At 33.3% G+C, this 27,072-nt stretch overlaps 1 pseudogene across 1 annotated transcript; it reads left to right on the top strand.

Annotated features, from left to right (window-relative positions):
• Window positions 1-8,406: 8,406 nt before the first annotated feature.
• LOC149570737 (cytochrome P450 94C1 pseudogene) lies at window positions 8,407-10,142 on the top strand (annotated as a pseudogene). Its single transcript, XR_016361821.1, has one exon. The product of XR_016361821.1 is annotated as a cytochrome P450 94C1 pseudogene (transcript).
• Window positions 10,143-27,072: the final 16,930 nt, after the last annotated feature.

Genomic DNA, 27,072 nt, shown 5'->3' on the forward strand with positions numbered 1-27,072 from the left:
TACTCACATCCTAGCCTGTACTAGTACTCGAGGCATGGGAAATGAAAAGTATTGACTCTTAATAATTTATTTTAAGTTGATTTAATGAAATGGTATCACTTATTAATACTACTTACAATGGGTTGCCCAAGTAGCCTCTTTAGGGCTCTGACATCCATTGCAAGCCACTTCCCAGCATGTACATAGATAACCTATCCTAAGCTTATAAAATGAATAACTCATAAAATCACAATATTCATCTCAGTCTTATACAAGCGATTGGAAAGCACCAAAAGATAATCGATCGAAACTCAAAGGTTACAATAAGAAAATCACAATATTCACCTCAATCCTATATGAGCAACTGGAAAACACTAAAAGATAACTAATCAAAACCTCATAGGTTACACCAAGAAAATCACACCAATCACCTTAGTCCTATAGAAGCAACTGGAAAGCACTAGCAAATAACTGATCAAAACTCATCATAGAAATACGTGAATACATCTCAATGGTTGGGAATAATATGTCATGTAAAAATAGTAAACATAACATCATAATAGATCAAACACCTCCCAAGCCTCTAGTATAGATCCCTAAACTAGTCAAAACTAGGTTTAACCCAAACCCCAACATGAAATAAAACATTCATCTCATCAAGTATTTAAGAAGTGTAGTTGAATAGTTGATAAAGGTTGTCAATATAATGTTATAAAAATATTGATTCACAATAAGGTTTTCCAAGTTTCCATTTTCAAAAGTCGCTTAGTTGAATGAGGTTTTTGATTTGAACTAATCAAAACATATACATTTCATTTATATAATTTAATCAACTATGTCTTCCCAATTAAGCTATGTAATTATTTCAATTCAACAATGATTTACACAGAAAACTTCTTTCATTTCAACTTTACCCATAGAGCCCATTGACTTGTATTCCAAATGATCTAATTCTAACAATACCTTAATAAACGAATACCTTAATAAACACCATAATACATTATAAATTTCCAATAAAGAGAAAAAATATTATTAATCAATAATTGGAATTTCATTTAATTACTTTTAATTAAATTTAAAATTTCAATCTTCAATCTTTAATATAATTAATATTAAACTACATAATAAAATATTAAACTAGATAGTAAAATCTTAACTATTATTTGAAAAATAAAAATAAATTATTAAATATATTTATGAAATAATATTAAATTTTATCATCAAATTATAATTAAAAATAAACAATATAATAAAAAGGTCAACCCTTTGGTGGGGCCTAAGATCACAGCCCTTGAACTCATGTGACAATTCTCCCAAAGGCAAACAACTGCTCAAGCAATTGTGCACTACTTGTAAGTAGTCACTGGCTACTTTGGCAGCTACGATCTACTTAGAGTAGTCACATGTTGCTTGGCAGCATTACACAAATGCAACAAAGAGGAGGAGAAGGGGGATGGGGAGGTGGTGGCCCCCTCCCACCCAATTTTATATTTCTTATAAAAAATATTATTTTAAATAAAAAACTCTCCTTCCAAAATAATTTCCCAATGAAGAATGAAGAAAATTGGTATTATTACTACAATTGTAATATATATATATATATATATATATATATATATATATATATATATATATATATATATATATATATATATATATATATATAAACTTTTCTCCTTAGATTGATAGTAAAATTATTGGCGAAAAGTTGAATTAATAAAATAATGAACTTTTCTTGGTTTCTAAACCCTACTCATAAACTAATTTCCATCAATTGTAATATTTTCAATTCTTTTTCTTTTGTAGACAATCAATAATGAAGAACAAGAATTTCTCAAACAAGAATTTTGATCCAAATACAATTCTAAAACAAGATCCATAAACAAACATGAAGAAGAAAAAGGTAATTTGAAGCAATCTACTGTGATAATTTCAACAAAGTTCCTACCTTAATCTAATGCTAACCAAAAAAATGCTCAGAGAGTACCAAAATTCCTCATCCATCAAAACCCTTTCTAGAAATTTGCTCCTCCAAACCTATGTGCAGAAAAATGAGGCCTAATTTCTTAATAAAGAGCTTTCTCCTTTAGGGTTTCAGTTTTGCAAACACGCAAACACCTTTTGTTTAATTTTTTAATTTATTTTAATTTTATGCAAATTTTTACATTTTTAATTAAAATTATCTTTATTTAATTTATTTTCTCTCCCTTTCTCTCTCTCTCTTTTATTAAATCAGAACATGTATTTAATAGGATATTTATTAATTTAACTAATAATAATATTTAGAGTTTATTATTAAAATGGAACTCCTAAATAAATATAATTACACCAAAATTAGAAGTTTAATTAAGTCTTTTAAATTTACTTATTCTATATAATTAATTTCCCTATTAATTAAATACAATTAAAATTTGATTTTTCTTTATAATTTTTTGTAAATTAAATCATTAATATTCTCTTAATTTGATTTAATTCTAATTGAAAATCACAACATTCCCACAAAACTAAATAAGAAAACCCATCTAAAAGACAAAGTACTAAATCAAACTCAAGAGTCAAAATCTTGAATTGATGTCACTTGATGAATTTGGAATGGTAACTAACTTAGATACTTGTCCTACTTTATAGGACAATTGGCTTAGGTTTAGGATTTGGTCTCAAGAACTATCTCCCCTCTTTACCATTGAGATACTACGATAGGGGACACTCATCCTGGCAATTCAGGGAAGTTGATGTCTGGCACCTACAATCTGTGTAAAATTCAAGCATGCACATATACATATAAATCTAAACTAAATAGGAAATGGCAGGGAGTAGTGCATCATGCAGATCTCGACTAGCAAGTGACTACAACTCCCTCCCTCAACCACATTAGAAACGTCAAACATAAAGTAAAACATACAAGTACACCATACACATCAAGTGTGGGACAAGTAATAGTATAAATCATCCATCTAACTATCATGATCGAAAGAATAATCATAAACACATGAAATAATTGAGTATCAAGTAGCTCATCAAATATATAAATTGAGTATGAAATAACATCCAATCAAATTAGGTAATTGAGTACCATTAAATCATAAAACATAACTCTGAAGCTAGCCTAAAAGAATTTTGCACAATAACATGAAAAGTAAAGTAGGGGTAGGCATTACATCCACCCCCTAGACTTAGGCTTACTCTTGGAAGCCTACAAACTAGATAAAAATTGAGCACTCATTGTGTGAGTCTCATTGAACCCTTTCCCCCTATAGGAGGATAAGACTGCACTGAAAACACCCTCTACAATCTACCCATATCTCCATCCATGGGTTTTGAAATTGTAGGTCTTTAATTCGAGAATTATGGTTTCCATTGAGGACAATGGGATGACTTGTGTTTGTGTTGTCTACATGAAAAAAATTCTCCATCAGAACTCCCTTGCACTCTAGGTGCACTGGTCTACTAAAAACTACCCCCACTAGCAAAAGAATGTGTACTTTTTGTTGGCTCATCATATTGATTGCACCTATTGCATGAGAGTAATGAGATTCCCTAGAGTGTGACCCACTGCCACCACTTTGTGTTGGAGGATAAGATCCTCCCTGCTATTAATTTACTTCTAAAGAATGAGGCTTCATATTACTACTTTTTCCTTGATTACCTTTGGACCTTCATGTTGTAGGTGCTCCCACAAAACCCACAAAACCACAATGTCCCAAAGTGACATTCTACTCTACAAGAATAGCCTAATGTAAAACATCCTTGAGGGTTTTAGGTTGGAAAACCTTTACACCCCCAAGGAAATGATTATTTAGAACCTGAATGAAATGTTGAACCATCAATGGTGAACTGTCACTAGTCCCTTCATAAGGGATGAGCTCATAGAACTTCTAGTCATACTTTTCCATGGTCATGGTACATTGCCTCAAATTATGGAACTCATTGGCCCTCTATTGGTGGCAGTCCTCTGGTAGGAAGTGATCACAGAAGTTTTCAAGGAATAACTCCCAAGTAACAATGTTCATATCCACACCCATTTTCTTTTTTTCAATGTTCCACCATGTAGCCCCAAAGAGCTCTAGGTGTGTGATAGCATGTCTTTCTTTGACATTGGAGTCAAATTCGTGTATTGTAAAACATCTATCTAGTGCAATTAACCACTGCTCTATAACATATCATGTACCAAATCCGTTGCAAGGATTGATCTTGGACCTTTGTAGATTCTTCATATGAGTGGCCTTAGCTGACCTCTATCTATCACCATGGAGGTCTTCTCGAGGACTCTTGGATTTCTACTTCTCCTCATTCCTAGCATAATGTAACTCCTCCTTATCAAAATCCTTTCGAGGAGGTAGGTGCTCTAAGATTGTCCTCCTCATCTGTCTCAAATTAGACTCCTCTGAGTCAACATGCTCTTCTCTATGGCTCTCCTCCCTATTCTCTTCCTGAATAAGACTTTCTCTATGAATCAGAGGAGGACTATCATGTCCACCTCTCCCATGACCTCTACCTTGGCTTGAACTACAACCTCTAATAGTTGATCTAGTCCCAGACACCATTCTCCTATAACACCCAAGCTAGAACAATGAAAACTCTCACAAATTCAACAAAGGCATACCACCTTAAATCATAATCATAAGAATATATATTTGAAATCCAACTCAAGAATTATTCAATTTTTGCCTATTTCTATGTTCAAGTAATCGAGCATGAAGTTTAAAGTGTTTAGATTGTAATAGATACATAAAGATGTTTAATTTTTTTTTCCAATTTAACTAGTTGTCATCTAGTGGCCTTCCAATATACCCAAAGCTCCCAATCTAAAAGCTTGGGCTTTGATACCAGATGTAACACCCTGCCAGGGAACCCAAAATAAATTAACTAAAGTTCCACTAAATTTGCCAAACATTTTTTTTTGAAAGATTAAAACAACAAGAGATAACATAGCTCAAGCAATAATTTACATACATATAAATAATCCATAAACATACTGTATCTCTTAAGGGTTCCATGATGTTAAATCACACATGAGTTTTATTAATACTAAATTTGATACATAAAAATCCATATCATAGAATAGCTACAAGTATGAATCCAATTAAATAATATACAATTACATAAGATGCCACATGGCATAACCAGAATGTATAATCATCTACTATACAAGTCATAGGGTATGAAAAACTCAAAGAATATAGATCATGAATAAACATAATATCTCATAAGATCTCTAGATAATCAACTATAGTAATATAGAATATAACCATCCAACAGAAACACATAAGATCAAAAAGTAAGGAACAATTGCACAAGTACATCTAGCAATGACATCCAACAATTAGAATCTCAATGGTATAAGACACATGAGCACCCAACCTCGTGGAACCTAAATAGTCCACTCCCACCATGCTGAGGAGATAATCTCAAGTCGCATATGGATATCAATGCCAAAAGTCATAACCATAATCTAGGTCAAGGAAATCTTGATAACAATCTATCTCAAAGGTACCAAGACACAAGTAACATCTAAACCCAGAGGCAACAAAGACACATAGGAAATCTACTATGTAAGTGGGAAAGTGACATCTTATGTAATTGTATATTATTTAAATGGATTCGTAATTGTGGTCATTCTATGATGTGGATTTGTTATGTATCAGATTTAGTATTAATAAAAATTGTGTATGTAATTCAATGTCATGGAACCCTTGAGAGATGTAATTTTTTTATGGATTGTTTGTATGTATGTGAGTTATTACTTCTTCTATATTATCTCTTATTTTTTTTTAATCTTGAAAAAGATTTGTTTGGAAAATTTAGTGAAACTTTAGGTTAATTTCTTTTGGCTTCCCTAGTGGGGTGTTACATAGAGAAGAATGTGTTCAGGAGAAGGAAGACTTTGTTTCCTCTCATGACTAGGCTTCTCAAAACAATATTTATAGGGTAAATGAGAAAGAAAAATCCTTGATTTCTTTTGATAGTTGGGTAATTAATGAAATCAATGTCATTAAAGAGGCGATGGAAAAATTTGACAAAGATTTGTAGAAAGGTGTTGAGGCAAGGGAAAGGTTGGAAGATGGCATCCTAGGACAAGTGTAGGATTTAAATAAATTCATTTGGAATATCGATATAAAAATCCAAGGGTTGGTGCATAAGTTGATAACTCGTAAAGGTAAGAGAGATAGAAATGGCATCGAGCTCGTGGTGAACTAGACTGGTGAAGATGAAGGGCAAGAGGAGGAAGTTGTGGGAGAGCCAAGTAAAAGAACACGGGGCAAACTAAGCAAGAACAAAATGACTACTACACTAAAGAACATGGAGGAGGAACCAAACATAGCTGAGATCCAAGTGACCAAACTTCTTAAGGAGTTGGCTTAGCACTGGTTCTCTGTTAGTTTTTTGTGTTTTATACTTTTGGTTTGGTTTGTTTGATGGTTTTTTGGTTCTGTGCTGGTCACTAGTTTTTAGGATGCTAGAGTTTTTAATTTTTTATCCTTTCTCCACCATAGTTTTAATTATGGACTTAAATGATTATATTTTGTAATTTGATAGTATTGGGTTTTGGGTCCCTATAAAAATTCCATTTACTATAATCCAAAAAAGGTGTTGGTGCTCCTTAGAATGAGTATTCGTAGAACACCAAGGTGTGGGTGCTTTTTGGAATGGGTTTTCCTAAAATAATAAGTTGTGGGTGCTTCTTGAAATGGATGTTCCTAAACTAGTAGAATGTCGATGCTCCTAGAGTGGATGCTCTACATTTTGACTAGTAAGGCCTAATAAAAGATATTCATAGAGTGGTTTTTCCCATTGGGGTTTTCTACTATAAGAAAGTGTGAAGTGGCTAATTGTGTGCACATGTTTTTTCATTTATGTTATCTTGCATGTTATGCACATACATCTGATGTTGCTGATGTAGTCATTACATATGTTTATGGCTCGTCAATTCTCTAGGGCTAGAATAAATTCTTGAAATAGAAAACCAGATTAACACCATATGATTATGTATTCAAAATATAAAGAAATTATAAAGTTGTTAGAAAACAACAATGATAGTTAATAGATTTCAGATTTATTGCCTTGAATGGCCATAAAGATCACTTGTACAATACATGCCTGCAAAAGCTTCAATGTTAAGAAAATACATGCTTCAAGAAACAACAAAATTCAAGGAGATCATTGCAAAGGATGCACAATGCAATCACCCCTACCAATTGTCAGAATCCTTAAAAGCCTTACCTTTGCGGTTGTCCTTTATGCTTTATGAAAGTATCAAAGCATGTTCCAATTTTTCTTACTATGTAGGTAGACACAAAATAATTTAGTAGTCATATTAACTATCAAAGCAATTCTAACAAAAACAAAATTATCTTAGAGAGTCTCCAAACTATTAAAAGCTCATCTAAAGGTAAGTTCAAAATCAAAAAGTTGTCCGTGCAAAGCTCATAGGTAATCTTTTCAAACAAATTTGTTTACCAACTTCATTTGTGTGTTTGTATTGTGTATGACTATTTATTTTTTAAATCAATACGGGTCAGTGGTTTTAAGTCAATAGTTTTGCCAATGTTAGACATCACACATTAAAGATAAAATTAAACTTGCAAAAGATAAATCAACTTTAACTATTTAATACTTTTAAACTGGAAAATAAATCTTAATATATGATATTTTACCCCAAACAATTTTTACATTAATAAACATTTATCAACCTAATTTATTGAAAAAGAAAAAATTAATTAGGCTCAACTACTTCATATGTTTTAACAAATCAGCCCCAGCTCATCCAAAATTCTCACTAGTAGTTGTTTCCACGGCCGGAAAACATGACCTATCCCACCAAATTACAACAAATAAGAGCCTATATAAGGTAGATAATTTATTTGTTTAATTAAAAGTATGTCAACAAATAAATGAGGGAGTAATTAGTTATTAAAAAACGAAATTTATAATGCCGTGGCGGGAAACTCTGGAGCATCAAAATAGTCCAAGAATTATTCTAGATAGGGAAGATGTATCGATGAACCGACGCGCCAAGCAAGTTGTATTACACAGTTGGATTAACCGACCGCTGTTTAGCCCACGTGATTGAATTAATAGCAGTTTACGAAGCAAAGCATTTATTTTCTTCCATTAAATTCCACTATAAAATAGAAATGAGGCCCGGGTTCAGGTCGGTTGTTAGGAAGGAATCCAAAAATGTATTGAAGGCCTCAGCATACGCGTCATCACTGGAAAAAAGTAGTTATACACGCATAATGCATATCCATACTTACCAGCAAGCACGCGCGCGGAAGATTTTCGCCCCACGAAAAAATATTTTGCAAAGGGACATGTGATCAAATTAAATGGGCATCAAACAGGTCAGGTCGGTGATAAAAACACGCGGATTTGTTATGTTATATAAACAATATGAGTGCTAATCTTTTATCGGTGGATCAACGGAAAATCAAGTATTTTCTGAAACGCATCTATGGCAGTTACTATAGTTTTAGGCTTGGTCGTGGTGATAATATGCGGAGTTTTCTTACTGTGGCGGTGCAATTCGTGTGATTCTTATGGACCCGAATCATATCCTTTCATTGGCTGCTTGATTCCCTTCTGGAAAAACCAAAGCAGGCTCTGCGAATGGTACACGGAGCTTCTCAGAGATTCCCCCACGCAGACCATGACGCTTCAACGATTGGGCGCCATTACGACTGTTGTGACGGCTAATCCAGAGAACGTGGAGCATATCTTGAAGACCCGATTTGAGAATTATCCCAAAGGTCGGATTTTTAATGAGATTATGCATGATCTGCTCGGCAACGGTATCTTCAACGCAGACGGAGAGTCGTGGAGATTGCAGAGGAAGATTGCGAGCTACGAATTCAATACCAAATCGCTGAGAAATTTCATTGTCGATTGCGTGCAGTCCGAGACGACGCATCGTTTGTTGCCATTGCTGGAGCAGGCTTCTCAAAGTGGGAGTTTTCTTGATTTTCAGGACGTTCTGCGCCGGTTTTCGTTCGACAACATCTGCAAAGTGGCGTTCGGGATGGATCCCAACTGTCTCGATCTCACTGTTCCCAAATCGGAGTTTGCAGAGGCCATGGACGTCGCGAGTTATCTGAGTTCCAAGAGAGCGCGGTCTGTGATCGGCCTGCAGTGGAAACTCAAGCGGGCTTTCAACGTGGGATCTGAAAAGACTCTGGCCGAGGCCATCCGTGTTGTTCACGAATTCGCCAGCGACATAATTCGAAGGAGAAGCTGTGAGGAGGGAGATCTCAAACCAGACTTGCTCTCCAGATTCCTCCAACTCAGTGAAGGAGGCTTTGACGAGGAGTCCTTACGAGACATTGTGGTGAGTTTCGTGTTGGCAGGCAGAGACACGACGGCGTCTTCTCTGACATGGTTCTTCTGGCTCCTTTCTTCGCATCCCACGGTGGAGGAACGCATTTATGAGGAAGTGAGGAAGATGGCGGCGGTGTCGTATGAGGGGATGAAAGGGCTGGCATATCTTCATGCGGCGCTATACGAGTCGATGAGATTATACCCGCCTGTTCGCTACGACTCGAAACAGGCGTTGCATGACGACTGTCTCCCCGACGGGACGTTGGTGAGAAAGGGGAGTTGGGTGACATATCATCCGTTCGCGATGGGGAGGATGGAGAGCATCTGGGGTGGAGATTGCATGGAGTTCAAGCCAGAGAGATGGATTAATAAGGAAGGCGCGTTTCTTCCGCAGAGCCCGTTTAAGTACGCAGTGTTTCAGGCAGGCGCGCGCATGTGTTTGGGGAAAGACATGGCGCTGATTCAGATGAAATACATCGCGGCTTCTGTGATTCGGGGATTTCGGTTGAGAGTTGATCCGGAGCACGAGGGGCTCTGCGTTCCGAGTTTAACAGCGAGTATGAAGAATGGTCTGCCGGTGGTTGTGGAGAAGCGGAGCTCGTGATCGCCTATGTTGCGGCATCGGTTGTATCTTGGAATTGTCTGTATGCAGCTTACCATGTGAAATGTATATTACTTATAACTATGTATCTTGAGAATTTATGCCTGTACGACTATTTGATTGTAAGGAGATTATAGCGATCTTCATTCGCCAACGTGACAAGTTGCTTTTTCAGTTGGTTAAGAATGGACAAGTTGCATTTTTTGTTGGCTAAAAATGGGGAAGCTCGTTTTCTTTGTTAGATTAAAAATGGATACATGTGCAATTTGGAAAATATACAATTGAAGGAAAGGAATATTAAGATATTAGAGAATATAACTATTTATATTTAAAAGTTCTTTAAATCTTTAAATTGGGTTTGGGAATGCCTTCTAAAATCAAAATTTAGTTGTTAATTAGAGCATTCTACTAGTGAGTTGATGCGATATCATAGAGGAGATAGCCATAAAAGAAACTCACATCAAATCTGAATCTACACTTGAGGACCCACATCTGCAAGAAGACCTCATAGATCTATTAAAAAAACTATTTCCAAGACAATAGACCACCTCAATAGCGTATAGTGCAACCTATATAAGATGTTAGAAAGAAGAGAGTAGGAGAAAAATGAGAAATTCCTAAAACACAATAGAAACAAGATAACCCCACTTAGAAAGAAGTATCATAACAAAAAATTCAATCACAAAAAAGAATAGACCACTTAAGAAAAAAAAAAACAACAACATGCACCAATACAAACATATAAAACTCTAAAACACTAGAACTCTAAGAAAAAAACATTGCTATGCCAAGTAGGGCCCATGAAACTTGCACCCCCACTTGACCTGAACAAAGAAGGAACATGAGCATGGACAATAAGCCAAACCACTAACCAACAAAGCTAAGAAACGAAAAAGTGAAAAAGAAGCCACAACAAAATAATAGAACAAGGAGAAGCCAAAAGAAACTAAAGCCTAGTAAGAGAAACATGAGAGAAAATTTGGGTATGTATGACATCACCAAGCTACTTGGAGAGAAGTCACAAATCGACAAGTTGCAATAACTTAACACTACAACAAATGACACAAGATTGCTTACAATGTTAGGAGTGCCAATAAGGAGGGCCAAAATATCCTCAAAGCACATAATAAGAACAAGAAAGACCAAATACTTTCCATAAAGAAAGCCACCCAACACAAAAAGAACCATGAAATAACATTGATTATGGACAAAGAGAGACAAAATAGAACCCCTAAGAATTAACAGAATTCTAACAACCTCCTCAACTCGAGGCTCTTCCACCTCCTTATCAATAAAAATCAACCACTGATCATACACAAACATGTCTCTCCAAAGGATTGTGAGATTTGAATAACAAGGTTCATTTCTTACCAATGATAATAAACTAGATGCAATAGAACAAAATAGAACAAGCTTTATCAGATAAATAAAAATTGCTAAGGAAACAACAATGAAAATGCCCAACAACCCAACATCCTCATCCTCATCATCTTCTTGTCCTTCCTCCAAATCTACATCTCTATAAAAACCCTAGAGGTACCTCTTACTTTCCTATTGCTCTTCTTCATCATCCATTAACTTAGTAGTTATTGAGTATTAGTTTGACTAAAAAGTTATTTGAATGATTTTTTAAGGATAAGCTTTTATATGTTTTACATGTGTCTCCAAAACCTTACCATTTTTAAGGGATAATTTTTATGAATTGAAAGATTTTTATTTTATTACCATTTTTCAATTTTTAATATTTTTTGGTTTTCTTTTAATTTTATTCTTTTTTATGATTTTCCTAATTCTTCTTTTTGTAATTTCGTAGCAAATTTTTCAAAGTTTTTTTGGTCTCTTTCAAAACATTTTATGAGTATTTTTATATTTTTTCAAGACATTTTTCAAATTTCATTAAAAAAAATTTAAGACACTTTTTAATGTTGTATTGATTTTTTCAAGACAGATTTGATTTTTCATCAATTTTTAAAGGACTTTTTATGATTTTTAAGGATCTTTTCAAGATTTTTTTGGCTTTTTAGGGATATTCTCGAAATAATTCTTATTCCTATCTAGACTTTTTTCAAGATTTTTAGTTATGTACATGTTTAATCCTCTAATCTATTGGGAAGAATAATTTAAATTTTTGATAAATTACCGCATTTAGGTTGAAGGTTGTGTACAATTATTAATAAAAAAAAACTAATATATGCACAAATAAGATGTAAAATGTAGTGATGCTAAAAGTCAAGTACTTTTGAGCCACTAAATGACAACCATGTTTTATTATAAATGGGTTAGCATTTTGTTATGAATGTGGATATGCAAAAAGACAAATGGTAGAGAAACAACTTAATACACATGGTGCATCTTTCTCAGTGTCTCACCATGGTACTTAACAAAAGATCTTGTTTACAAGGTTATCGTTGTAGGGGAAATGATTTCTTTTTGCTTTATAGCATTTCATTTTTTTATTATTATTATTTTCATATTTTTTACTTTTTTTCTCTTCTTTTTTTTATGAAAACTAGTAGATACATCATATGAAGTGGATGAAGGATTCAAGAATCTTGGTCACCTATATGATACTCTTGAAGATGTGCTATAATATAACATGAATATTAATGGTATGCTCAAAGTTGTTTGTAAAATAATAAAAGGGATATGAAATGGATGAAAATTAAGTGCTTGATGGTGGAGTGTATGAATATTTATTTTTTAGTGGATGAGAATGTGGGGAAGAACAAAACTGGCATGCACCTTGAGGTATGGTGGAGTGATGTTTTTTAAAAATAAAATATTTTGGATTATGCAATTTAAATGGAACAATGTATATGGGTTTTGAGATATAAGGACCCAAAATTAAATTAAAATATGAAATTGAATGATTGATTGAAGAGTTAATTTAAAGGGTCATATTCAACCAAGTATATCTCCTTGTGGTAGCCCCATTTTATTAGTTTGAAAGAAAGATGATATATGGAAACTATGTACCAATTATCATACTTTGGAAAAGATAACCATGGAGAAAATATATCCCATTCCTCAAATTGGTGATCTTCTAAATCAATTTCCCACAACTAAGTTCCTCATCAAAATTAATTTGAAATCATGATATCACAAATGCTAATTAATCTTGTAGATGAATTGTGTGTGTGTGTGTGTGTGTGTGTGTGTGTGTGTGTGTGTGTGTGTGTGTGTGTGTCTGTGTGTATGTATACATACGTATATATATGTATATCTACATGTGTATATGTATGTATATATGTATGTATGTATGTATGTATGTATATGTATGTATACATATATATACATATATACATATATATACATATATACATATATATACATACATACATACATACATATATATATATATATATATATATATATATATATATATACATATATATACATATATATATACATACATACATATACATACATATACATACATATATATACATATATATACATATATATATATATATATCTGTGTATATGTATGTATACATATATATATATATATATATATATATATATATATATATACAAATATATGTATATATATATACATATATATACATACATATACACAGATATATATATGTATGTATGTACGTATGTATGTATGTATACTTATATATATATGTATATACATACATACATACATACATACATACATACATATATATTACAAGAATACCGGTTATGCTAACTCTTAGTCAATTATCACCCTCCTATAAAAATGTTAAATACACTAGACACATTCATCTATTCTTAAATTGCTTGTGAACCTTTCTATTTGAGTATATACAACTTCAACTTCTTTTCATAGATAGCTAGTTAGGAAATGTTGAAGTTTTAACCCCTCACTATCAAGTGTTCCATAGTTTAGTAAATTTCCAACTATTTGGCTAATATTTTTTACTATCAAAATATTTGTAATTTTGTTTATTATGTTTGAATATTTGTAATTTTATTTATTGTTTTATTGTCTAACACTCTTCAACTTAGTCATGGTAAAGAATAGGGTCTCAAACCAGTTACTAAAAAGTATGTTATTCTTGGGGATGCGGCTTCGTCTAGGCTTTCTAAGAAGCCCTCCTTCCTAGATAAGCTCAAGGAGTTGACCAAGTAGTAGTCTAGTGTTGTGGTTCATGTTCTCATGGATTGTCTTGGTGTGGTCATTGGTTGTGTGGTTTGTATGGGTTGGTGATTGGTTACTACTAGTTTTTTTGTGTTTTTTGGCTGCTGATCTTAGTAGTTCAATTTAATTTTTCTATTTTTTAGGGTCTCGCTTCTTTTGAATCCCCATCTATCTATCTATTGGACTTGATTTTTATTTTTATTTTAAGGGTTTGGGCCCTTTGCCACTTTATCTAATCAAAACACTCTTTAGTTTAGATTATTTGGAATCCTATGAAAGTTAGGATTTCACATATGCATTTAAAAATTAATTTGAAAAAATTAATTGTGACTCTTAATGCATACAAGTCACTTTTAATGCCAATATTACATCTATTTCCTTTTGTGAACAAAAGTAGATTTTATTATAAGGATTTTTAGCATATACATTTTTCTTCTTCCAATCATATTGTTAACAATAGAAAAAATCCATAGTGTACAATCAAATGTGTCTATTACTTTACATTAATTAACAGAATAAAGTTTATAGGAATAGAACACTATAATGAGTCTTAATGAGACTTATACTGAGATAGCATATTTGAAATTATTTTTAATAAATACTTATTCTAAACTTCTAAATATGCATTGGAATATATGTCTATAACTTCTATATAAGTGAGGAAGCCTTATTGGTTTTTATATTTTTTAATCTATCAATTTATTCATTCTTTGAAAACAATTCATTTTCAAATATAGAAAAAGAGGATGAAAAATATGGATTCTTAGAGATCAAATGAAAAATGAAACCCCTTTGATCATTAAGGCAATTTCATGTATGCATTGCATTTGTCAATTACTTAAGTAGGTTGAGAACATCTTAAGAGTTTTTATTATGTGTCGATTAGCTATTTTATTATTCTATTCAAGTGATTTCTTGTTTCATCTATGGTGTTGTAATAATTTATTTTTTATAAATTTTTTTCTTATATTCTCTCAATTGTAATAAAGAAGCACTGATAGTTTGATGCAAGTTTGTCTCATGGTCTAAATTTCTCCAGTGGATTGTTATAGTTGTTTCAAATTTACATAGTTTATTCAATTGTCCTATTATATGCTTTCAACTCACCTTCATGGAAATTTGACAAAAAATGTAGATGGTTCACTAAAAATATTAGCTTATTATAATATTTTCTACATTAGCTATTTATGTCTAGTATCAATCTATTTGTAGTTTTTTACTAGATTTGAGATTTATTTTTAAATTTTAATTATTGAAGGTATTTTTTATTTAACATATTTTACAATTGAGAATTGAAAAATTATTGAGATCTAAAGAATAATTTAATATAATTTTAGTTGGGTTCATCACATAATAAACTTGGAGTAAAAATTATTTATATAAGCATAAGAAATGAAGTAATTGAGAGGTAAAATAAGCAATAAAAGTATAAGATGTATGATTATAATTTATACATAATATGAAAAACTAGAAATATGAATAAAATATTAGACCTCCCAATCATGACATAAAATTAAATATGCTGACAACTGTTGTTCATAAGGATGCACAATCATGTCAACCTATGAAGATCGATCATATAGAGAATGGACAAGAGGGTTAGAGTGAGCCCTTGCAACAACTGTAGAAGGATCATCTTCATCAAAGAGAAGATGTAAATCATCAAGGTTTTCTTCCACATCTATGGTGTTTGACTTGACAAACAAACTTGCAATGTCTACCATGTAGTCATCAACTAAAGCTGGAACTGGAAGACAACATGTACCCTGCTGTGTTGGATCTATCATTGTGGCAATGCATGCATGTGGACTATATTGATGTTGTGACTTCTTGCTGAAACTATCAATAGAACCCCACGTGTCTAAATATGTTTAAGTACTATCATTGATGTCACTATTAGTTTCCATACTGTATGATTTGCGGAGAGCATTAGAGGATAAGATGGGTGAACTTTCCTCAAAGTGTACATCCTTCTCCACAAAGATCTCATGAGTCTTTGGATCCATAAGTCTATAAGCCTTAGAACTGTCTTCAAAACCAATGAAAGTACAAGGCCTAGGTTTTGGTGCCTTGCATCCCCTGGAAGATAGGTTTGCCCATGCTAGACAATCGAAGACTCTAAAGTGACTCACAACTAGTTTTTTGCGACACCATGCCTCAAAAGGAGTCTTCCCATCTAGAGCATTATGAGGAAACATATTAATTAGGTGAGTAGCACTACTTATGGCTTCAACTTCAAGTGTTGGATCAAGAGACTTGGCTTTAATCATGCAACTTGCCATGGTCTGAAGAGTCGTAATCCTCATAGTTGCAACATTTGTCTTGTGCAAAATGAATGCTGGTGGATTCTGAAGATCAATTCCCTCAAATTTGCAAAAGTTTTTAAGTCTTATGTTCACATATCTGCTTTCATTGTCCATCTAAAGAACCTTGATGGCTTTCTTGGATTTGTGTTCAACATGAATCTTAAAGGCTTGAAACTTATCAACCACTTCATTCTTAAGATGAAGGAAGTAGACCCATGTGAAGCGTGAAAATTCATCAACAAAGGTAAGCATGTAGTGGCCTTGGTTGACTTATGTCACTCCAAAAGGTCCTGCTAAAACCATGTGAACCAACTAAAGAACAACTGGTGCTCTCGAAGACTTGCCTTTATCATACTTCTCCATGAGATGCATATTCATTGAACATGATGAACACTCACCCTTAGACAAGTTGATGTTAGGTAGACCTTTAACCATGTTTTTAGATAAAGTTGCTAAAGATGGAAGAAGTCAAGATGACCAAACTGCTCATGCCATAGTTTAGTTTTTGAAGTAGAGTGAGTCAACAAGGCTTGAGAAGGATACTTAGGCACAAAGTGGGAGAAGGAATAAAGCCTCTTGTCATGATTGCCTTTCCCCACTACAACCAATGAATCATCTTTTAGACTTCACACCATCACTGAATCTGGAAGGAACTCAACTTTGTGTCCATCTCCAAGGTGAGTGATTTGGTAAACTGAGAGGAGATTAGAGCTTAGGTTTGGAACATAGAGAACATCTTTGAATTCCTCATTTTCCATTTCCACATGTCCTTTCCCTTCAACTTCTATTTTGGTATCATCTCCCATGAAGATGTGTGGTACCTATGATTGCTTCAATGAAGAAGAGTCTTCCTTTGAAGAACCCATATGATAGGAGGCACTTGAGTCAAGTATCCATTTCGAAGAAGAACTTGTATTTGCAATAAGTGCTTGTCCTTTTCCCTTTGAAGAGGTTGGAGTTGAATCCTTGTAAGTATTTGGCACTTGAATTTTATTCTTCTTGAGTAGGTTTTCCAACTCATTGATTCTTTTCATCTTGCAATGATGCTCACCCTAATTTGGGTTCTTGTAGTATGCACAAAAAAGTTTGTCCTTCTTTTCATTACTTCCCTTCTAGTTTAAAGAATAATTGCCTTGCTGTGAGGAGGATTTTTGTGTCTCAGGTTGTGATTTTTGCTTCCATTGCTTCTTATTGTTGCTAGAACTTCTCCCTCCTTGACTTGATTGGTGCTCATCACTAGCCACCAATGCTTTGGTCTTTGATGTCATGAGAAGTCCCAAATCTATCAAGTGAGATTGTTCAACAATCAACATCTCTACAAATGCATCAAATGCAGGCTTTTGGTAAGCACTTCCCATGGTCAACCTGTGAGTATTATAACTTGAAACAAAGGAAGCATACTCTAAAGGTAGCCTCTTCAAGATGTGATGAATCAACTTGTCATCTTTCATGGGATTTCCACAATATTTAATTAGTTCCCTATACTCATTGACTTTGTTGATGTAATCTTGAATTGTGTCAACGTTCTTTGGATCCAAGAGAAGTAGATTATCCTCAATCTAAAATCCCTTTTCCTCATCCACCTTGTCTTACAATGATTCAATTTTGTCCCAAGCAGGTTTGGATTCCTTGAAACTGGCAACGTGAAATAAGAAATCTCTATGTACACAACTCCTTATAATTCCTAAAGCATGTTGGTCTTGTTTTTTCCAATCAATAACTTATTTAGCATCAGTAGGTTTGGTAATTGTACCATCAACATAAATATTGTAGCCTTTTTTCATTAATCTACTCCATGCAATATCTTTCCTTGTAGAATAATCACATGAAGTTAGAAGTGGACATTTAGGTAAACCCATGATGCAAAAAAGGAAAAGAGAACACAAAGAGACATAAGAACATAGTACACACACCCCCTTTTCACTCAATCAAAAGACTCCCCCAAAAATGATGCTTTTGACACTTTATATATATAGTGTGTGTATAATAGGCCACTTGCCAAAATGAACAAAGCATACTTATGATTTTTCTTTTTAAAAATGCCTTTTGAGACCCAAATCTATCACTACAAACTATAGCTCAGATATACAACAATTCTAAAAAGTAATCAAAGCAGTACAATGCAGAAAAAGCCCTAATTCTGAAAATGAGATTTTTGTCCACACAACCCTAGAATCTAACTATAGATCTGGAAAGTAAATAGAAAATAACACACTTTCAAAAAAAATGGAACCTATTTTCGTGTCTAGATGAGCATGTACAGAGTGTTTGAAGTTGCAAAATGTAGGATTGAATAGGTATAGTCACCAAAAAATACAATTTCTAAAAAATCCTTGCACTAAAACTAGAAAAGAACACCACCACTAAAAAGTTCAAAAAATTCTACCCAATTTCAAAAGTGATCACAACTAAATTGGATTCTGGATGACAGAGTTATGGGCTCGCAAAGTGAGGCTACAAAATGAAAAAGCAGTTTGGAGAGGGGTCTCGAAGGAAAACTGCTTGCTTAAATTTGATGATCATATGGCCATTGCAGCAGTTAGAAAATGCCTAGAAATGACGGTCAAATGACCATCAATTTTAACCTCGCAAAATAATGACATCAACAAAAACTCTGCCTGTGATGACATCAACATCATATAGAAATGTATAGATGATGACATGTCCTATTGTGTTGATTAGGTGGGTGCCAACTATCGACCTATGCATCCGCTGACTTGGCAAGTACAATGGGCTTACTATGTTGTAAAATGATGTGTATGATTTCTAACGAGGATGAATGCTACAACATCACATGTCGTAGTGGTAGCAGTGGCCAGAGTTTTATTTGCAATCGTCGAACTCTGGTTCATAGGTGTTAGAATCACATGTAAAATCCCACATTCATGGGATAGCACACTCCTCGCATGTTTAAAAACAATCCCACGCTATGGTGATAGCAAAGTGGAAGCTAGAGGTATTTGGCTAGCTACCATATTATGAAGAGTTTTGCTGGTAATGTGGGGATCTCGGTCAGATTTGTTTTGACCGCCTAAAAATGTTGGTTGGGCTATAGTGTGCAATAAAATTCAAAAAAATATTTGGATTGAGATTGAACCAAATGTAATGTTCACCAATTTAGAATATTCTGAGAATATTCCTCAAAAATTTCAAGGTCGAGATATGACTGTGCAATTTTGCAAAAAATAATTTCTTTGCTAGCCTGACTAGGCATAAAAAAATTTCAAAAAAAACTATCTGAAAATCACAGAGAAAAACAAAATACCAGATTTGAAATTAGATTGTAGATCTAAAATATGATCATACCCGAATTGCAAAACGAGGCCTCTGGGTCTCGATTTGCGAAAAAAAGTTGTCTTATGATCAACGTTGGCCAACGGTAGCCAAATTTATAGCCAATTTACACCAAATTGACATTCCAGATGCAATAGTGAGGTTCGTTCTAGCTCAAGATGCTCCCAATTTCTATGGTACTCTAGATTCAAGTTGAGATGATGAAGCAACAATGGTCTCAAATGATTATGTGAAGAGAAAATCTCCAAGCTCTGATACCATATAAGAATTTTTCTTAAGAGAAAATTGACCCAAAAACTAAGAACTCAAACACAAGCACAACTATAGACTAGAAAGGAGTATGATCAGAATAACAATGTATTTAATTCAATATGCATTAAAGTACACTAGGAGTGCCTGTATATAAAGGCCTCTGAGATGCATCTAGAATGTGTAAGAATTAGCTACATGATAAGTCATACAACTAGGCACATGTCCACCAGATATGGGTTATCTTTCATTAAGTACAGAAGTAAGTGCAATGATGAGAGGATAAGCCTACAATGGTGTAACGTGCAAATTTATGTTGTAGACAACATGTGCTAAAAAGGGAATGCAAAAAATTGTGTTGTCTACATGAAAACTCAGTGAATGATGCAAACTCTAGTGTTGTAGACACTGTGCTGATTTAGAGTTGCGTACTTTTGTGTTGTCAACATGACAACTCCTCAAGGTGCACAAACTCTTAAGTGTCTCACAAAATAGATAATAAAATAATGCATTAACTTAAGTAAACTTAAGTAAGTGTAAATAGTGAATACTTATTTACACCAACAACTAGTTACTAAAAAAATTAACTCCAAAACTTGATTGGACACTAAATAACAATCTTAGAGGAAAAATATAATCTACATAAATGTTAAGAAACAAAACACTAAAAGTAAGAGCAATTCGAATTTATCGTGTATATAAAATTAGAAATTTTAATATTAAACATACAAATATATGATTAGGCTTTATCCCTCCCAATACACATAATTAAACTAACTATCACTAAAACAACTTAAATTTCAAAGTTAAATAGAAGAACTTCACATACCTTCCATAAAACATTAAAAATGACACATTTTAAAATTTAAAATAAATATATCAATCATTACATTTCTCCATTAACATTATTTTTTACTCTCTATTTTTTTAATCAAATATAATATAATTCATATAAGGAATATTCCCACTTATAGAAAAGGTCTTGAGTCACATAATTCTTGGGGCCTATGAGAAACCTTGTTATCACAACAACTCTGAAAGGAAGCACACTACTTTACTTCTCTTGTCGTGAAGCATGGGAATCTATGCTATCCATTCATCTATCACAGCAATCAACATCTCCTTCTAATACAATAAGTTTTCTTGACAAAATTTTAATGTTTTAAAATATCTCAATAGATAAATGAGGCAAGAATTGAATTGAATTTTAAAAATGTTGTACCATTTGAAAGTTAAAGTTATTTTTTACGTAGTGTGTCAGTCAGCACTTTATATGTAAATCCATTAGAAAATAAGTAATAATTACTTACTAAACTCATAATTTGACAAACCTAACATTTATGGAAAGATAAGAACATTCTTAAGAAACCCTTTTCATTTCATCAACTTTTGGTGAAAAAAAAATCATCAGCTACATGTTTGAAGTAAAAATCACATAAAAACAGGCCAAAAACACATTTTAAAGATGTTTTTAAAGTTGAGCATATAGGTTTGGTATCAAAATATGTATTAGACCTTATAAAGATATTAATTGTTTTCATTTAGTAACAAGGTGGGTGGGAAAAAAGTTGGAATAGATTTTGAAATAGTTTGAGATATTTTAGAACTACATATTTTTCAAAACAACACTTTTTGGCACACCATGATCCTGCACATACCCAATAAAATAATGCAATAACCTAAGTAAACTTAAGCAAAGTGTAAATAGTAAAAATTTATTAACACCAACAATGTGTGTGTGTGTGTGTGTGTGTGTGTGTGTGTGTGTGTGTGTGTGTGTATATATGTATAGATATATATATCTATATATATATATATGTATAGATATATATATCTATATATATATATATAGATATATATATCTATACATATATATATATATATATATATAAATATATATATCTATATATATATATATATGTATAGATATATATGTATATATATGTATGGATATATATGTGTGTATATGTGTGTGTGTGTGTGTGTGTGTGTGTGTGTGTGTGTGTGTGTGTGTGTGTGTGTGTACACATATATACACATATATCTATACATACATATACATATATATATTTATATCTATATATATACATATACATATGTGTATATATACATATATATGTACATATACATATATATCTATATATATCCTTCATCTACAAGATTAATTGACACTTAGTGATATCCTAATTTCAAATTAATTTTGATGAGGAACTTAGCCCCAAGGAATTGATCTAGAAGATCATCAATTTGAGGAATGGGATATATTTTCTCCATGGTGATTTTTTTCAAAGTATGATGATTAGTACATAGTCTCCATGTGTCATCTTTCTTTCAAACCAATGAAATGAGGCTACCACAAGGAGATGCACTTGGTTGAATATGGCACTTTAAATTAACTCTTCAATCCATCATTTAATCTCATAATTTTACAATATTGATCTCGAAAATGTCAATTCAGTAAATTTGTGTCTATGATGGTGTCAACTAAATACTTCACTTATAGTGTAGTGGAATCCTCATTGTTTGGATTGTTGAGATTTAAGAGATTCTAGTGTTTGACATAATTATGCAAATATGGGTGATTTACATATTGGTTTTCTTGTCCCTGATGGAGTGGAAACCTTTGGTGAATATGAAGATGGTTGTGAAACTTTCTTTGGGCATCAAAGTGTGGGACACACTTTTTTGGTTACATGGGAAGTCTAATGCAGGAGAATCATGGGTTTTCTTGGTGACTACTTTGGAGGTCTTGGAGGAATTCTTGGTAATTACTTTAGACGTAATTTGTGTGTTTACTAAGTGTGCTCGATTAAGCTTTGGTTCATGCTCGATGACTGAAGGAGCTCAATCATCTTTGGATAGTTTTATGTTGGAAGTAATGTGGCCTCACCAGTGAACTTAGTGGATGAATGGACTCGATGATCCTAGTGGAGCTTGGTCATCAAAAGGAGCTTGCTAATGCTAGTTGTGCTGAACTTGTACTACAGGGTTCAGATTGTAGTATTGCCCAAGTAGTTCGATCAAAAGGGGCTTGGTTACTTGGAAGTTGGTAGAGCTTGTTGATTCTTATGGTTTTGTTGATGCTTAGAAGTTGTTTCAAACACTCAGTTTCTATGTTGCCCGAGTTGTTTGGGAGTTAGTTACTATTGTAAATCGATTTAGCATTTAATTTGGTTATATGTATTTAATTTTTGTTGTGAGTTGACTTATGGCGTAAATGTGCATTTAATGCAAGGGGTTATTTAATTTGTAACATACTAGGTTGACTTGTGGCTTAGTTGGGTATAAGTAAGCGGGTCATGTGGAGTCTCAAGGCATTCATTTAGTGGAGCAATTCATTATGTTGTGTGGGATCTAGCATGGAGAAGATGGAGTAGTTGAGTGAACAAAGTTCTCCTAAGTGTATGGACATGGTGCCAAATGTAAGGTAGTTTACACTTGGATCTTGGGTAAAGTTTGAGAAGGGCTAGTAGTTGAAGTTTTGGAAAATAAGGAGCATCTAATATAATATGATGTAGTGCAAGACAAGAGAATCCCCAAAGGAGATGTCCTAGCACCCAAAAAATAAATGTACAATGGAAATAATACAACAATGCAATATTTGATACCAATTCTTTATCAATAAAATGTTGTTTACATGCAATGTGCCTAGTTGTAAGGCCTTTCGCATTATGACCAAATACAATAGCAATTACAATAACAGTTCTATGAGATCCCCAAAGACCCAACCAAACCCGAGCTAGTCTAGATCCACACTCTAATATAAATCTCCAAGGGAGATCTAAACTTGTGCTTGCAACCCCACCAAGCAATCTCCTTTTTTTCCCAAGCCTTAGCTACCAACCCTTCTCAAATTTTACCCAAGATCCAGGTGTAAAATACCTCACATTCGATGTTTTTTCCGCACACTTAGGGGAACTTTTCTCACTTAGATACTCTATCTTCTCCATGATAGATCCTACATTCCATTATAACTCAAGATCCACTCCTTTGAATGAATGCCTTAATACTCCACAAGACCCTCTACTTATACCCAACTAAGCCACAAGTTGGCCTAGTATGTTACAAATTAATTAAACCCTTGCATTAAATGCATATTTGAGCCATAAGTCAGGTTACAATAGAAATTAAATACAATGAAATGAAATGTCAAGTTAGCTCACAATAGCAACTAATTCCTAGACAACTCATGCAACACAAAAATTGAGTGTTAGAAACAACCTCTGAGTATTAGCAAAACCACAAGCATCATCGCGCTCTACTAACTTTCAAGTAACCAAACCCCTTTATTGACAGAGGTACTTGGGCAATACTAGAATTTGAACCCAATAGTACAAGCCAAACTCCTTTCAACGACTGAGCTCCACTAGGATCATTGAGTCCATTAATCCATCAAGTTCGGTTATTGGGCCACATTCCTTCCGATTGAGATATTTCCAAAGATAACCAAACTCCTTCAGTCACCAAGCTCAAACAAAAGCTTAACTGAGCACAGTTGGTAAACCCACAGATTACCTCTAAAGTAACTACCAAGCCTTCCTCCCTAGTTGTCACCAAGAAAACCCACGATGCTCTGCATCAATTCAATACTTCACTTGATGGGTAGAAGTAAGAAGTTGGGTCTCAATTCCATGGAAGTCCACGGATTGTGATCATGCTCTTTCAAATACAGGTACAAATTTTTAAAAAATGGGCACCTGTATTAGGCTTGGGTGCTTGATCCAAAATTCAACAAATAAGAACCCATTTTTTATTTTCAAAAACCAAGTACCATTTTTTGAAAAAAAAATTAATTAATTTTTTAAAAAATGGGCACCCATTTTTAAAAAGTAAAAAAGGGACCTACCTATTTTTTTTAAAAATAAGTTTTTTAATTTTCTTTAGGATTTTAAATGCATTTTGAATGTCAATTTTACTTTTTCAAAACATGCACCCATTTTTTGAATTTTAAATAACGTGTGCCCATTTCTTACAACATAGGGCGGTAATTTTTTCTCCTACCTTAGATTTGGGTTTGGGATAGGCTTGGTCAGACCAAGCCTATGCCTTGACCTTTCAAGATTTGGCTAAGGCAATGTGTTGACAAATTTACACCTTGCCATAATTTTTAGAGATCAAATTTTTTTATGAAACAAATACCCATTAGAGTTCTGACTGTCTTGATTTTAGAAATATAAATTTTATAGTGTTATGATTTTATTCACTATTTTTGCATTTTTTTTAAAAAAAGGCGGTACTTCAATGTAAAATAGCAAGGTTCACTAAAACTTTAATAACTTTTTTATTTTATGATTTTTCATAAATTAATTTATATGTTATCAATCTACATACAATTCTTTTGAAGTTGAATTTTTTCTGAAAAAAGTGAAACTTTGTTCAAATTATGGCATCCATACATGAGAGGTTTTAAAATTTAGCTTTATAATCAATAAATTCAATAAAGAATTAAGGAAAAATATTATCATCAATATTTGGTGTGTTAGATAACTTCTTTTAAAAAGATTTACAAAAAATCATTTATTTGTGTCAAATTGTGGTGTCCATACATGAGTGTGGTATGGTCTTGAAACAAACATTTTGAAAAAGTAGTTTTTAAAGATCCATACCCAAAAAAATCTATCATATGTGTACACAAATAAATCAGATATTCTGAAATGTCCCTTTTCTAATTTTACATGATATTTCCAACCTCTAATCATATTTTCAAGATCAAACAACTAATATCACAAAGATCCACCCAATTTCTCAAGAAACCCCAAATCGGGTATGCCAAAAATTGTGCCAAAAGCTTCACAGCTTCACCTATTATTAATAAATCTGAAAGTGAATATTTTTACAGAAATTTTAGCAGCACAACAGCCTACAAATTGACATTTTCAGATCTGTATAGCATTTACACAATAGCTCAAAAATGTAGGACCAAAACTATGCTCATCGGGCTCCCGAAATAGCACAAAATATGCCCGAAAACACCACAAAAACACTAATAATCTATCTCAGAAGTTCAATCACGTCCCAATATATATATTCAGCTCTATTTTAACATTTAAAAGTCTGATATACAACAGCAACCCAAACTGATATGAAATACTCAACTGTAAACACCAAACTCATACAAAAAACACACTCGAAAACCCACAAATCTGCACTGTTCAGGACAAAGGCAAACTCTGTATGAGCATGCACATGGAATGGCTTCAAAATCCCATCCTTAGCCTTCTTGGAAACCTGCAAACTTCCGTTCTTGGGTCTCCCTGGAAACCTGCAAACTCTCGTTCTTGGGTCTCCTTCTCCACAGGTTTGGCAGCCTCTGAAGAATAACAAAGAATGAGCAAAAATCAAGTTCTGGAATGAGCCCAAAATGCCTCCAAACCCCTTAAAAGAGGGCATAACCGTAACTCATGTCCAAGAGAGGTTAATGAAACATATTTTAATAATAATTTTCATTTATTAGTCCAACGGTTTCCAAAGATTAACCCCCTTTTCCGAAACTTCCCTTTCTTGGGCTTGCCTGCCTTAGCAAAGATTATTATTTTTTAATTATTTGAAAAGGGGACATGACAAGTCCTCCCCTCCCAAAAATTTCTTGTCCTCAAGCAATGGCTGAACAATAAACCAATCAATCCACCTGGATCTCAAAAGTAGTCATGAACTATACTACTACCAATTAACATAGGCTCCTGCAATATCCTCTGTAATATGACCAAGAGGAATCCATAATCAAACTGAAAATTATAGCTCAACCAAACTCCAAAATCACCACTACCACAGTAAAAAACCCATGAGACACGAGCTCTTAGAACATCAAAACCCAAGTAAAGTGAACAAATCAAACTACCAACATAGTAAATACCATCAACGCATCCCACTGGCCTACACAGAATGTACAATCCAAATCTGCAACAATGGTGAACGCTCTTGAATGAAACTATACCAAGTATGGAGAATCCACACACTGTACAACTCCTGAAGTCAACACAACTCTGCAAATCATCGGCCACTATCTTATAACCATAACTCCCATGCACTGCTGATGGTGAAAAGACATTACAAGATAAAGAGTAAGAAATGGAATCCAAACCAAATTTGCCTACCATCAACTCCTCAAAACAAGGATCAAATGCTAACTGATGTACATACCCTGCAATATAATTTTGATTAAAAAAACCAACCTCAGTCAATAGCTCACCATGAACAAG

The sequence above is a fragment of the Cupressus sempervirens genome, chromosome 3, assembly GCF_028749045.1.
Source record: "Cupressus sempervirens isolate cs-2001-9-10 chromosome 3, ASM2874904v1, whole genome shotgun sequence".
In the NCBI taxonomy this organism is placed as follows: Eukaryota; Viridiplantae; Streptophyta; class Pinopsida; order Cupressales; family Cupressaceae; genus Cupressus; species Cupressus sempervirens.